The sequence below is a fragment of the Zingiber officinale genome, chromosome 4B (assembly GCF_018446385.1).
Source record: "Zingiber officinale cultivar Zhangliang chromosome 4B, Zo_v1.1, whole genome shotgun sequence".
NCBI lineage: Eukaryota > Viridiplantae > Streptophyta > Magnoliopsida > Zingiberales > Zingiberaceae > Zingiber > Zingiber officinale.
The window spans coordinates 80510496-80526341 of record NC_055993.1 but is presented as its reverse complement, the minus strand read 5'-3'; the positions used below and the strand labels follow the sequence as shown (position 1 = coordinate 80526341).

Below are 15846 nucleotides of genomic sequence, written 5' to 3'. Positions count from 1 at the left end.
TGAGGTCCCAACAGCTGGGCCTCTCTAACCTCGTCGGAGGGCGGGTGTCAAGCGGTCTACCATCTGGCGCCTCAAGCGGTGCCATCCGGATAGCAATGATAAGCTTGTTGTAAGCAAACTCTACTAACGGTAAGTGGTCCTCCCAACTGCCTTGAAATCCATAACACATGACCTCGTGGGTCCTCTAAAGTCTGATAGTGCTCTCATTGTCCATCATGCGGATGGAAAGGCTGTACTAAATCGGGCTGCATGGCGAGGCTTGCTGCAGACTACCGAAGCGTGGCGTAAACCGTGGATCTCTATCCGAAATGATACTCAGCGGAACACCATGTGATCGATGATCTCTCGGCAATCGAGATCGCGATCGATCCAGGGAATCGGTCCTGGGATCGCTAGAAGTCTTGTGATTTGGTCGATCGATCAACGATTACCCAAATCGCGTCATGACCTCGTCGTGTCCAAGCAAACCCACCACAAAATCTATAGTGATATGTTCCCATTTCCACTCGGGAATAGGAATCACTGAAGTAACCCGGCGGTCGGTGATGCTCGGCCTGCTGACAGACAAGACATCTAGCTACAAAATCCGCGATGTCTTTCTTCATACCGTTCCACCAATAGGAATGCCTCAAGTCTCGATACATACGGGTCCCACCTGGATGGATCGCAAATCGAGAGCGGTGTGCCTCCTGGAGTAGTTCCTGTAAGACTGGATGAGACTGAGGTACGCATAATCTGCCTTGGAAGTATATAATACCCTCCTCGTCTCGTGTAAACTCGGTCTTCTGCCCGGAAGCTATCTGACTGCCAATAAATTGCAAATGCTGATCACTGGCCTAGGCCTCTCGGATCCTTGTCCTGATCGACGACTGAGCAACCATGGTAACCAGAATACCCTGCTCTGTAGATCCCTGCTCCTCAAGGTCAAACTCAGAGATGTTAGAGTGTATACTAAAAGCCTAGTTTTTGGTATAAATATTTATCTAGAAATAAGAATCACATTGGTCAAATGTCTACATTTATGATAAATGTAGTTGCTCAATTAATTTATATTGTAGATAACATGGTGTGTGGTGTCACACACAGAAGATCATGTTATTGATTCCTTATAAATTATAAACAGTAGCTCACGACAAAGATGGAAAGGAACAAACCATTGGAAGGTCGTAGTATAATTAGGTATTAGTTTATCTTAACTATATAATTACACTAGTACACTTAGAGTGTATTGAGTAGGACCATTTGAGGTCGTTCCTTTTATACTGACTTTATGAAGGAACAAAGACCTCAGTTATTATGGAAGTGTGTGCTCTTAATCCTAATATAATAACAAGCACATATATTTGATATTTATTTCTTTAATTTATCAATGGGTGAGATTTAGTTCGATGAATCAATAAGCATAAGTTGGGAAATGATATCACTTATAGTGTGTTGTTGATTATAGAAGAAATTGTGTCCTAGTAATCTAGGTTGAGAATGTCCCCGAGGAGCTCATAAGGATTGTCATGTTAAACCCTGGGTGGACTTAGTCAGGCATGATGATGAAGTTGAGTGGTACTACTCTTGGAGCTAGATATTAATTAAGTGAGTTGTCAGTAATTTACATAATTAGTGGACATTTGTTATCTTAAACACAGGGAGACTAACACACTCATAATAAGAAGGAGCCCAAAATGTAATTTGGGATTGGTGCGGTAGTTCAATAATAGTTCTTTAGTGGAATGAATTATTATTGATGAAATTAAGTTGTGTGTTCGGGGCGAACACGGGATGCTTAATTTCATCGGGAGACCAAAACCAATTCCTCCTCTCGGTCCCTATCGTAGCCTCTAGTATATAGAGATTTATACCCACCGCATACCCACCTTCTTACCCATCCAATGGGGTCGGCCAAGCTAGCTTGGAACCCAAGCTAGGGCCGGCCAAGATCAAGTGGATGAGTTATGTAGGTGGCCGGCCCAAGCTTAGGTGGCCGGCCACTAGAATATTAAAAAAGATTTTTATTAAAATTATTTCTTATGTGGATATCATGATTTTAAAAGAGAGTTTAAAAATTAAAAATTTCCTTTTATAGCTTTCTACAAAAGATTAAGAGAAGAGATTAATCTCTTTCCTTATTTGTAGTTTAAAAGGATGGTTTTAATTTTTGGTAAAAACTTTCCTTATTTGTAAATCATCTACATGTTTAAAAGAGAGTTTAAAATTTGAAATCTTTCCTTATTTGTTGATTAAAGGAGGATTTTAAATTTTAAGAAAACTTTCCTTTTTAACCATGTTCATGATTTAAAAGAAAGTTTAAAAATTAATAATTCTCTTTTATTAGTTTCTACAAAAGATTAAGAAAAGACTTGATATCTTTCCTTATTTGTAGATTAAAAGATATTTTAATTTTTAGAGATAACTTTCTTTTTATCCATATGTTTAAAAGAAATATTTTAATTTATTAAATTTTCTTTTTATAAACCAATCATGAAGGGATTAAATTATTGGAGAAATTTTTATAAATTTCTGGAAACAAATTAGGAAGTTTTAATTAAAACTTTCCTTGATTTGGGGCTTGAGGTGGCCGACCATTGTATTTGAAAAGGAAAATTATTTTTAATTAAATAATTTTTCTTTTCAATGGAAAAAGAATTAAGGAAATTTTTATTAAATTTTCCTTATTTGCCAAGACCAAGGATTATAAAAGAGGGGGTAGAGGAGGGTTCAAGGAGAACGACTCTATTCTATTTTTCTTCCTCTTTTCCTTGGTGGTGTGGTCGGCCCTTCCTTCTTCTCTTCTTCTTCTCTTTGTGGCCGAACCTCTTCATGCTTATGGAGTTTTAATTGGTGGCCGGATCTAGCTTGAGGAAGAAGGAGAGAAAGCCTACATCCCTTGGAGCTTGGTTGGTGAAAAAGATCTTCATCTTTTGGAAGCTTTGTGCTTGGCCGAAATTTGAAGAAAAGAGAAGGTGCTTTGGTGGTTTCTCATCTCGGAAGATCGTTGCCCACACAACGTCCGAGGTTAGAAGAGGAATACGGTAGAAGATCAAGAGGTTTTTCTAAAAGGTATAACTAGTATTTTTTCTTTCCGCATCATACTAGTTATTTTTGGAAATAATACTAAATACAAGAGACATATGATTCTAGAGTTTCGAATTTGTTTTCGATATAGTGTTCTTTTGTTTTTCTTTTCCTTGTGATTTGATTGTTCTTTTCAGTTAACCTAAAGTTATTTTAGGAAATTAAATATTAGCTTTCCATAAAATGTTTTGTCTAGTCGGTGGTGGTTGCTCCTATATCCAAGAAGGCCATGTGCCTCGCCACGTCAGTACTATGAACCAATTATGGAAATTAATATTTAATGAAATTAATAACTTAAGGTGACTTGGGTCGAACGTGTTAAGTTCCGCAGGAGATCCAAGTCAAAACCTAAAAGAAAAAATAGATTAAGTTTTGGATGAAACGTGTTAAGTTCCGCAGGCGATCGAAAATTTAATTTAAAAGAACACATGGTAGATAGGAAAAGGTTCAGACCTTTGTACAAAATTTTTGTACAGTGGAACCTCTAGGTTTTCCGAGTAGCAACCAACAAGAGAAACTCTAAATCAAGTCCGTGACTGAAGTCCAGTGGCAAGCCAAAGTCCCTCTGGACTTCCTGCTAAGTGCATCGGCAACCACATTAGCTTTCCCCGGGTGGTAGCTAATGGTACAATCGTAGTCCTTCAGGAACTCCATCCACCTCCTCTGTCGGAGATTAAGCTCCTTCTGAGTAAAAATGTATTTGAGACTCTTATGATCAGTGAGAATCTCAAATGTAATGTCGTACAGATGATGTCGTCTAAGAATCTCCAAGACTATACGAAGATGCTGTGCATGCTCCTCCTCGGAATGCGAGTAGACCAATATGTCATCAATGAAAACGATAACAAACTGATCCAGATACTCCAGAAAGATGCGGTTCATCAAGTCCATAAACACCGCTCGAGCATTGGTAAGCTCAAATGGCATTACCAAAAACTCATAATGACCGTATCTGGTACGAAAAGCTGTCTTATGAATATCTGAGTCTCTGACTCTCAGCTGATGATATCCGGATCGCAGATCAATCTTAGAATACACTGAAGTACCTCTGAGCTGATCAAACAAATCCTCGATCCGTGGTAATGGATATTTGTTTATGACGGTCACTGCATTAAGCTGTCTGTAATTAATACATAACCTCATGGTGCCGTCATTTTTCTTGACAAATAATATAGGAGAACCTCATGGAGAAACACTAGGGCGAATAAATCCCTTATCCAAAAGCTCCTGGAGTTAAACCTTCAGCTCGTTCAACTCTTTTGGTGCCATACGATAAGGAGCTTTCGATGCCGGTGCGGTCCCCGGAATCAGCTCAATCGCGAACTCCACTTGCCTTATGGGAGGTTGACCTGGCAGTTCCTCTAGAAATACTTCTGGGTACTCTCGGACTACAGGAACGTCGAAGAGCTACGAACTATTGCTGTCCTCAGTACTAATCAAAGATAACAGAAAACCCTAACAACCATGTGACAGCAGCTTCTGAGCCTGAAGCGCCGAAATAGTCGATATGCCATCATGCCTGATGACAATGAAATCCCATGAGAGTTGGTTCGGAGGTCAGAATGTGATCACCCCCATCTGGCAATCACCCGTGGCATGATATGCAGATAACCTATCTATGCTAAGGATAAGATCGAACTTAGCAAACATCACCATCTCTCTAAGATACACTTTATGATGCTTTATTCTTTTGGTTTTTCTAAAATATCCATTTAGAGTTTACGCAATATGAGTTGCCTGATTCCCTGGTATCAGATTCATAGAATGCATTCCTCCTAAATGCCTCAGGTATTCTTATCAGTTTATCATCCATTTGGTGTGATCAAATTTTTATCTTAGGAAGCTTGATACAGCATATTATTCTCCAAGTTTGTTGTAGGCCCATTTTCTATCAATATTACTAAATACTACTAGAAAATTAATTACTCTCTCTTATTTGATAAGTTATTCAGTAGCAATTCTAAGATAGAAATTGCAAGTACATCAGGTTTCAAAATATAAAAATGCTAGATATGGAATCTATAGTTCAATAAGAGTTTCTTTTGATGAAGATGCTATTTATGGAGTAAATCTGGATAGCTATTAATTTGAATGTTTATTATTGTGTGGTTGTAGAGTAGTACTCAAAGACAAACGTCCTGAATTATGTTAAGCTCGAGATTATAATTCTATTTAGTACAAACAAATGAATGGATTACTTTAATATGATGTATAATAACTCCCTTGTAGTTGAAATTATTTTACTGATTTTTTTTTTTACAATAATAATGTCAAATTTTCATAATAGAAATGTTGTTTGATTGTCTCAATCAAACACTTCCTTCCAGTGTAACTTAAGCTTGCTACATATTTTTTTTTCTTAATACTTCGTACTACTAATTGCAACAAATTCCTTTCACCATAGAATTTTAGTTGCATGTCCAGCTAGGAATTGCCACTAAGAATCTGCTAGTGTGGTCTCTGCAATGACTTCATATCAAGCAGGAGACAACTTGGAGGAAGGCCTCAACCTCCAAGTAAATATGCAATTGTGGCCACATCAGACAACATTTCAAATATTTACCAAAGGCTTCATATAGTTTGGTGCCGCATCCAAGTTCGGTGCCTAAACCTTACCCCAAAACTTACTGGGAAAATTCAATTCCCAGTTTACGGCAACACGATCAGTTCAGGAAAGGTTACTCATCCTTGCTTCTAAACCTTTATACTAGTTTTTAAGTGGTGAAATGGCTAGAAAATATGTAGATCAATGTAACGCTGGGACCATTTCTACGATAGTACAATACAAATATTTAATCAGCGGTTTGATCTTAAATCATAGGAGCATAGGAATTCCTAAGTTTCCAACTAGGTCAACCTTGACCTAAGGTTGCACCGACAATCTTCCCAAGTCAAACATCAAAATACAACTCGAGTCAAGTCACCTCGAGTCGGGTCAACCAGGTCAACCTTGACCTAAGGTTGCACCAACAATTTGAACAATAGATGCAACTCAGATGAATTTGGGATACATTTGGCTTGTGAAGGTAGGTCCATTTAGTAATGTAGTTCATAAGAAATTGAGACATGTACACTGTTGCTCAGTGCATGTCTGATTAAATATTTCCAGGAGACACTCGTGAGAGAGTTCTATTCTTGATGTGAGACAAGAATAGATGGTTGGGAGTTTATTGGTCCAACCCTAGGTCAAGGATTGACCTGGTTGACCTGAAAAGTTCAAGTATGGAGACTTGGCACTGGGAAAGTCCAAGCAGGGAGCTTGGCACGCAAAAAGTCCAAGTATGGAGACTTGGCACTGGAAAAGTCCAAGCAGGGAGCTTGGCACGGGAAAAGTCCAAGCAGGGAGCTTGGCAAGTGGGAAAGTCCTAACTGGGATGTTAGGCAGTGTGGAAAGTCCTGGTGAGTGAAGCCAGGCAGTGGGAAAGTCCTAACTGGGATGTTAGGCAGTGTGGAAAGTCCTGGTGAGTGAAGCCAGGTGAAAATCCTAGTGAGTGAAGCTAGGTGAAAGTGGAAGTCCTGGTGAGTGAAGCCAGGCAGTGGGAAAGTCCTGGTGAGTGAAGCCAGGCAGTTGGAAAGTCCTGGTGAGTGAAGCCGGGCAGATTGGAAATCCTGGTGAGTGAAGCCAGGTAAAAACCCTAGTGAGTGAAGCTAGGTGAAAGTCCTGGTGAGTGAAGCCGGGCAAGGAAAAATCCAGATGGATCAAGGGTGATCGAACATCTGGTGTTGAGAAGGTCAAGTAGATCAAGGGAGTGACCGGATACTTGACACGAAGAGAAAAGTCCAAGTGGGTCAAAGGGATTGACCGGACACTTGGTAGGAAGTCTTAGCAGGTCAAGAGAGTGACCAGATGCTAAGCATGAGATACCAATAGGTCAAGGTTGAGCCATTGTTCGAGGGGGAGGCAACCTCACAAGGGCAAGAGACCGGGCACATCGATAGGGGGAGCTAAGGCAAACCCTAAGGTAACCTCTAAGGTTCATTTTTGCAATTCTAATAAAATGCATGCTAGGAATTTTATTGCACTTGTTGATAATAACAAGCATGATAACCTTAGGAATCAATACATGTGCTTAGGAGCTAAACATGTTAGCCTAGGTAAGGATAACACTAGAAATACCAACCCTAGGATTAACGCTTCTAAAGTTAAGGAAAACTTAGGTAGGAATCCCAAATCAACTAGACATATGCCTAGGAATGCCTCAAAGAACAATGACAAATTAAAACTTAAGGTATTAGAGAAGGAGAATCAAGTATTGAGGTCAAGACTTGATACTTTGGAAAAGGCTCTTAAGAATTTGGAGAAGTCATCTCTAGGGTTTAAGGGTCAAAAACCAATGTCCAAGGACAAGAAACCTAAGTCCCAAGTGGTCAAGCCCACTTATCATAGTGTTCCATTCGATTATGGAATAAAACCTAGGGCTAGGAAGACCACCACCAAGGTCACAAGGGGAGTCACCCCTAGAGTTGATCTTGATGAGTCCCAAATGACCAAGGCTTCAAAGCCTAGGAGGGTCATTAGGAGGGTTGCTAGGGAAGTCATCCCTAGTGAATATTTAGTGAACCCAATGAGCTCACATAGATATTGGGTTCCTAGGAGTATCTTCTCTATCCCATAGATGGGTTAGAGAGTGTCAACTCCAATTAGAAGGGTAGTTAACCCAACTTTGAGGAAATTGACACTCAAGGAGCATTTTCAAGGTTTTGATAACCTTTGAAAATGAAAAAGAATTATTATTTACTCCTTGAAGAGTAAATTGTGCCATATTTGAAAAATATCGATTTTAATCTTATTTGGCACAATTTAAGAAAACCTAGAGAAATACCATAATTGGAATTTTGGTTTTCTCTTAGGGATATATGGGCAATCTAGGGTTAGATTTTAAGTTAGCTAAGGCTAAGGATACTTAGATAGGGAATTTAGGTATTTTATTTGTGCTAACTTGCCATGATTGGTTTCCATATGCCATGCCATGACATCATATTTATTTTATTATCATTTGAAATGTCATGATAATGCTTAGGCTAGTTTATATGTCATGCTTTATTTAAGTTTTCAAACTTTATGCCATGACATCATGACATTGGCACATGTTTTTACTTATGATATCATTATATGCCATGTCATCATCTCTTGCATTATAATCAATGAAATTGATTTGAGGACAAACATATAATTTGATATTGAGATCAAATTGGTGTTTAGAAAATGCATGAGAACTTAGCCTAAGTTGACCTTAACCCATATCTCACATCAAATTGACTTGAATGTGGTTTGATACACCTTAGATGTGTGTGAGATATTAGGATCATGAGTTAGGATCAAGGTGCATTGTCCTTGTACCTAGATGACCCTAATTCAAGAAATTAAGGATCATAGGGAAAGCTTGTGTACAAGTCATGTACATCTAGCCCTAAGATTATGGTCCTAAATTCAAATGGTTTTAAAAGCATTTTAAAATTGATTTGAAAAACCTTGATGAAGCTTTCCTAGTGATAGCATTCATCATTGAACATTGTGATACAAAGTTGAGTTAAACTTGAACTATTTCAAAGTTTTTGAACTTTGTATCAAGATTGAAAAATGGAAACTATTTTCATAGAAAACTATTTTTCCTTGATAGTGTATGATATGAGGAATGTATCCTCAAAGTTTCGTAATTTTTGGAATTTTCTGTAATTTTCTGTGAGTTTCTGAACTTCTCCCGGAGAGAAAATCAGAAATCTCTGATTTCAGTGGCTGGATCGGTCCGGGGACCGATCCAGGGAAGATCTGATCGGTCTGCGGACCGATCCAGAGTATTGTGGATCGGTCTGCAGACCGATCCAGTGAGTTCCAGTAGCACGAGTGCGATCTGGTGAAGGGCTGATCGGTCTGGTGACCGATCAGGGCGTGCCAAATGCTGATTTTTCGACTGTTTTGTCTGAAATTTCAGCTGGGAGTTGGTGTTTTGGATTTCTAAAGGTTTGAAACTCACCAAGACATTGTTGGTGCAATGGTCAAGGGGGAGTTAACCTTTAGGGGGAGTTTTACCTAATTGTCAAGGGGGAGTTGACTTTTAGGGGGAGTTTTTACTCCTTAAGACTTTTGAGGATTAGTGATATGGGATTATCACTAAGTTGATTGTTGAGTTTAGTATCAAGGGGAAAATTAAGAGTTTCAATGAAAGGTATGGGACTTTCATTAGAAAGAAACTCTTGACCTTGATACCCTCTTTTTCTTTTTGATGTGTGTCAAAAAGGGGAGAGTGTTCATTGGAGAATTATTGGAGAACCCAAGTTAGGTTATCGGGTTAACCTAAGCTAGATTAGGAGGGAATGTTGAACATTGATTCTTTTGATGTGTGTCAAAAAGGGGGAGAATTATTGGAGAACCCAAGTTAGGTTATCGGGTTAACCTAAGGGGAGAATGTCCAGAGAATGTTCAAGGAAAGAACATTGGACATTGGAAGATGAGTGGAAAACCTAAGTTAGGTTATCGGGTTAACCTAACTTGATTATGGGTTTTGTCAAACATCAAAAAGGGGGAGATTGTTGGTGCAACCTTAGGTCAAGGTTGACCTGGTTGACCCGACTCGAGGTGACTTGACTCGAGTTGTATTTTGATGTTTGACTTGGGAAGATTGTCGGTGCAACCTTAGGTCAAGGTTGACCTAGTTGAGTTGCATGTTGATGTTTGACACTCGTGAGAGAGTTCTATTCTTGATGTGAGACAAGAATAGATGGTTGGGAGTTTATTGGTCCAACCCTAGGTCAAGGTTGACCTGGTTGACCTGAGAAAAGTCCAAGTAAGGAGACTTGGCACTGGAAAAGTCCAAGCAGGAGCTTGGCAGTGGGAAAGTCCTAGCTGGGATGTTAGGCGGTGTGGAAAGTCCTGAGTGAAGCCATGCGGTGGGAAAGTCCTAACTGGGATGTTAGGCGGTGTGGAAAGTCCTGGTGGTGAAGCGGTGAAAATCCTAGTGAGTGAAGCTAGGTGAAAGTGGAAGTCACGGTGAGTGAAGCCAGGCGGTGGGAAAGTCCGGTGAGTGAAGCCGAGCCTTGGAAAGTGAGGTGAAGCCAGGCAGTTGGAAAGTCACGGTGAGTGAAGCCGGGCATTGGAAATCTGGTGAGTGAAGCCGGTAAAACCCTAGTGAGTGAAGCTAGGTGAAAGTCACGGTGAGTGAAGCCGGGCAGGAAAATCCAGATGGATCAAGGGTGATCGGACATCGGTGTTGAGAAGGTCAAGTAGATCAAGGGTGGCCGGATGCTTGACACGAAAGAAAAGTCCAAGTGGGTCAAAGGATTGACCGGACACTTGGTAGGAAGTCTTAGCAGGTCAAGAGTGACCGGATGCTAAGCATGAGATACCAATAGGTCAAGGTTGACGGATATTGGTTTGGAAGACTTGGAACTTGGTTTGGGCAAAACCCAAGCTCGGATCGTCGGTGGATCAATCCGACGTCTGTTGGTATCGATCGTGCGGTGACCGATCGAATAACGATCGGTGGCTTCTTGAGGTTCTTGATCGGTCTGCGGACCGATCGAGCAGAGGCAGGATCGGTCGGATGGACCGATCCAGTCTCTACTGATCGGTCCACGGACCGATCAGGACTAGGAGAACTCTGCAGTTCTGAGTGTCTGATCGGTGCGGGGACCGATCAGCACAGGTCCTGATCGGTCCCCAAGACCGATCAGAGAGGATCTGGACCGATCAGGCTTCAGCCTGATCGGTCCACGCACTAGCCGTTGCGTAGCAATGGCTAGTTCTCTGCTCTTCTTTTTGCAGGTATAAAAGAGGGCTACAGGACTTCGGTGAGACTCTCCCGCAGCTACTTCTTCTTCCTTCTGGAAGTTCTCTCCTGCCTGAAGCTTCTGCTTCTTCTTCCTGCTGAGCTTGTTGAGCTCGTTGGGTGCTAAAGCTTCGCGTGAGCTTCTTCCTGTTGCTGGTTTTCTAGCTAGGCTTGGATCCGAGAAGCTGCTGCTTCACCAGGGTTCCTGCTGACTTCAAGAAGGCAAGCAAGTGTTGTTTACATTTCTGTTCTTGTTTTCTTGTTCCTATTTGTACTCCTATTGCTGTTGCAAAGATTGTGGTGAGGTTTCTCCACCCACAAGGAGTATCTATTAGCCGGGTTCCCGGGGACTCATCCACCGACGGATTGGTAGGCTTCGTCCACCTTACGGACACGCCGAGGAGTAGGAGTTCATCTCCGAACCTCGTTATATGGTTTGTCTTTCTTCTCCTGTTTTCTTTCTATGTTGTATTTCCGCTGCACTAACCCAATCGTAGGAAGAAACGCGAAAGATTGGGATCGGCTATTCACACCCCCCTCTCTAGCCGTACGAAGGATCCTAACACAAATGACACAACTAGAACCTTTTTAAGATCATATGCCTGTACCTGACTCAAAATATTACTACAAGTGTCAAACTATGAAATTAAACATCATACCTATATGCCGTCTGGAGATGTTCCGTCGCTGTCCAGTCCCCAACCTTTGACCTCAAAATTCCGAACGAGAAAATCGCCGGAAATCCATAATAAAATCCGAAACGAAAGTCCAAAACATATATGTAATGGAAACTCCGTGCAACCAAAAATAACTACCCAGTTTGACTTGCAAACTTGGGCTAGCACAATATATCCAGAATACTAAAAGCAGGTATCACATACTGCTCTGATACCAATAAATTGGTATCAGATAAATCTCAAAAATCCAACACACGGAAACCAAACAAGTATCGCCAAACTTTGGCGCTCTGATACCATATCAATAGGTATCAGGTTATCCCAAATATCCAAAATACGAAAACAACGATCGTAAAACTTAAGCTCTGATACCAAATAAATTGTCACGCCCCGGAGGAGTCCCTGTCCGAAGAAATTTCGACAGAATCTCCCCTGTACGGCGGACAATCTGAAACTTTCTACAATCACTATATACCTCAGCCACATGCGGCTGGAATAATAAAAATAATAAAACAATCACCACGCAGTTAATATCAATTTCAGCCTCTGGCTGACACAACCACGCAGTTTAACAGTAAATAAATAGAACAGTAATACGATGACTCGAAAACCACCCTACTCAACTACACTCGTAAAGCTCAGATCCGATTTTTTTCCCTACTCCACTACACTCGTAAAACATAAATCCGACAAACTCACCTCTTCTGCCGTCCAGGCAGGCATGGAGTAAAACATATATAAATCATACCAAAATCCATCAACGATAAGAATCCATACAAGATCCATAAGTAAAACATTACAAGACCAAAACATAGTCTGATAGAGAAAACAAAAACAAAAACAACAACTCGTGATCAGTAGAGGACTAGCACTACGTGCAATGGGGACTAGCGACTGGAACTGTCTCCTGACATCATCAACCTGAAAATAACAACGAAAGCGGGGGTGAGTCCAATGCTCAGCGGGTAACAACTGATATGCATAATAAATAAACAAGCAACATGTAACAGATCATGTAGTGACCAACCGAAACAAATAGAAAACACAATCATTGCTATATGTTAAACACTTTATTATGCATATCAAAAGACATAAGTCAAAGTATCCGCCTCCGATAAAATGGTCCAAATCTGACTCCGAGATACTCGTCTCGCGTCAAAGTCCTGTGCCACCAATGTAATATATTTTATTTAGATACAATTCACATTAATAGATAAATAAAAATCTCTAACCATGAATTAGGGAAAAACCCAAATCATATGACCATCATCCTGTCTAAACAAATTTGACGATCAATTAGGGTTAGTTACCTAATCCTCAATCCACCCTTTGATTAAAAATTCAAAACCTAAGTCCAATTACCCATGCATCTAAAACATGATGAATCATATATTCCATTTTAAATTTAATTCAAACATAACCCTAATTCAAATCTACACATGATCATCCTTTATAAAAATGAAATAGCATCAAGACTCACCCAAATCCGGATGGTCTGCCGGTGATCCACAACAATAGCCCTGACTGGAGCGAGGTTGGACCTGTGGATTTCCAAAACAATATACCCTAAAGAACATCGATACATCAACAGCTAAACATTAGATCCAGTTACTAATGCATAACCATTATACCAACCACTTACCCCCAATCGACCCTTTTCTTCCGGCTGGAACAGAGGAAGAACTCGGCACTACCTGCTCCTGTCCGAAACCAAACTCAAACACTCATTTGTAGCCTCACAGCCCATGAAATTGTTGAAAATAAAACTCAGGTGAAGTCACTGACCTGAGTAGCCGGAGATGGGCAGATCGGTTCTAGGGCACAGACGAACTCGACTGTCGGCGCTAGGGCACAGGCGATGATCTAGGGAGAAGGCAGCTGGAAGGTGCAGATGATCAACAAAGCAGAGGAGTTTGGTGATCTAGAGCGCCGGCACTAGGCAGGTGGTTCGGCAGTGTCTCGGAAAGAAGAAGAAGATGACCGTCGCCGGTGGCGCGCGTGAGGAGATCGGGAGGGCGTCGACACCTAGGGCTCGATGTCGGGTCGGAGTGGCGGCAACGCGGCTAGGGCTCGGGGTCACTCGGCTGTGGAAGAAATTCAGCTAGGGCAGAAGGGAGGCCGACGGTGTCGCGATGGGGCCGAGAGCAAGGGTGTCCAGCGGTGGGCGGTGCTACTCGAGTGGCTGGCGATGGAAGATCGGCGCGGCGGAGAGTGAAGTCGGCTAGGGCATAGCGACGATCGGTAGAGGAGAGGGGAAGAGGAGAAGAAACCGCCTCCGAGCGGTTTTGGGCAGAAATGGTGGCTCGGCGCGAGGAGGGAGGCTGAGAAGGAAGTTTAGGCACAGGGAGAAAAGAAAAATAAATGAAAAGAAAAGGAAAAAGGAATTAAGAAAAATCAACTTTTCCTAATTTAAATGGGGTAGCTAACATAGGTTTTTCCGGGCCCAATTTTTGTCCCCGTTAACTCGTCCATACGAGATCCGAAAAATTCTCGAAAAATTTCTAAAAATTCTGAAAAATTCCCTTATCAATATTCGCCTATTTCCGGTATTTTACATAAATAGTGGTTGACCCAACACATGTCATATATGCTACAAATAACTAGACAAGTACCAACCAAAGTGTATGATAACAGTACACAAACATACCTCATATAGCTTGGAGATGTCATGTCGCCACCTGGTCCCAAAACTCAAAAAGTCACATCGAGGAGACAAATCACGAAAATCCAAAGCACGAAAAAATAGACCTCATAAACATGTGGCTCTGATACCAATAAATTGTCACGCCCCGAGGGTAAGGTTGTCCGATGAAAATCGGACAGCACCTCCTTTGTAATAGTGACAAATAAAACTAGTATACATTATCATAAGGCTACTCACAAGCTATCAACAGCACACATAGCTAGAACATACACAACCATGCAGTTATATATATAGCCCACACGACTGGAAGAAAAAGAACATAACCATGCAGTTGTATAATAAGTTGTCCACACGGTTGCACTAAAAACACAGCGGATGACATAAGCAAAATATAAAAATAATACAACTAACTGCGAGTTGACTCGACTTGACACAACAAGTACATAACCGAATAAAAGGACACCACAAGTTTGGAAATCAGTGAAGACTACCACTAGGTCGACGGTGTCACCTCCTACGGTGGCTGCTACGTTGCCTGTGAGTCTTGCACGAGAAGCTAACGACGATCGAGTGGCATCGGCGGTGGTCTCGAGTGTGGTGTTGGCGGAGACAACGGCAGAGGAGAGACCTCGAGAAGAAAGAGGTTTGGCCAAAACATAGGGCATGATAACTTATACTTATGTTTAAGTCAATCAAATCTAAGTTCATATTACAATCAACTCTCAACTAAAATGGGTATTCCGAATTGCCTTTCTCTAAATCTAATAATTTTATCCCCTTAAACGACTCATACAGACTCCGTTTAAATCACAGAAAATTTCTAAAAATTCTAAAAAAAAATCCAATAAAGTTATTTCTCCAATAACACTTACTATTTATTTGTCAAATCTTATATTCTCCCCCACTAATAAAAATTTTATCCCTAAATTTACTGCTAAATTCAGGGATCCTCATCCAAAGGTAACAACCAAACAACATACTCATATACCACTCCATCCAGGTACCATGAGCAAATCTCCAACTGAAGGAATAACTCTGTGGGTTATGTGCTCACCCTACTTATGCTACTCTCACACTACCGTCTAGTCAACTGTGGGTAAATCAACTACCTCCAAAATTCATAACGCATGTTATCAGCAAATTCTTTAACGTTCGTATAGTGCACTCAGACTATCCATCTGTCTGAGGATGGAAAGTTATACTAAAATAGAGTTCTATACTCATAGCCTGTTGTAACGCTACTAGAAACACGATACGAATCGCGAATCTCCATCCGATACAATACTTAAAAGTACACCATGAGGTCCGGTAATCTCTCTACAGTATAACTATACTAATCAATCCCAAGAATCCATCCCATCGATCGACTGAAGGTGAGTAAATTTAGTCAACCAATCGACTATTACCCACATCGCATCATATCCTTTACAAATCCTGGGTAATCCTACAACAAAGTCCATCATAACAAGCTCCCATTTCCATTCCAATATCCAAATCTACTGGAATAATCCTACTAGTTTTTGATGTTCAGTCTCGACTTTCTAATATACTAGACATAAAGGTACAAAATCTGAAATGTTTTTTCCACATCGTTCCACCAATAGGAACGCTCCAAGTTTCTATTCATCGGGTACCATCCGGATGTATCGTAAATCTTGATCGATGTGCTTCCTGTAGTAACTCCTCCCGGACA

The 15846-nt window shown here is 41.0% G+C and overlaps 1 long non-coding RNA gene across 1 annotated transcript; it reads right to left on the bottom strand.

The window, feature by feature from the left end:
- Positions 1–12384: 12384 nt before the first annotated feature.
- LOC121977645 lies at positions 12385–13361 on the bottom strand. The gene is made up of 4 exons (XR_006110987.1): positions 13295–13361; positions 13152–13209; positions 12990–13075; positions 12385–12430 (listed from the first exon to the last, which is right to left on the bottom strand). It is a non-coding gene; the product is annotated as an uncharacterized LOC121977645 (long non-coding RNA).
- Between the last annotated feature and the right edge of the window lie 2485 nt (positions 13362–15846).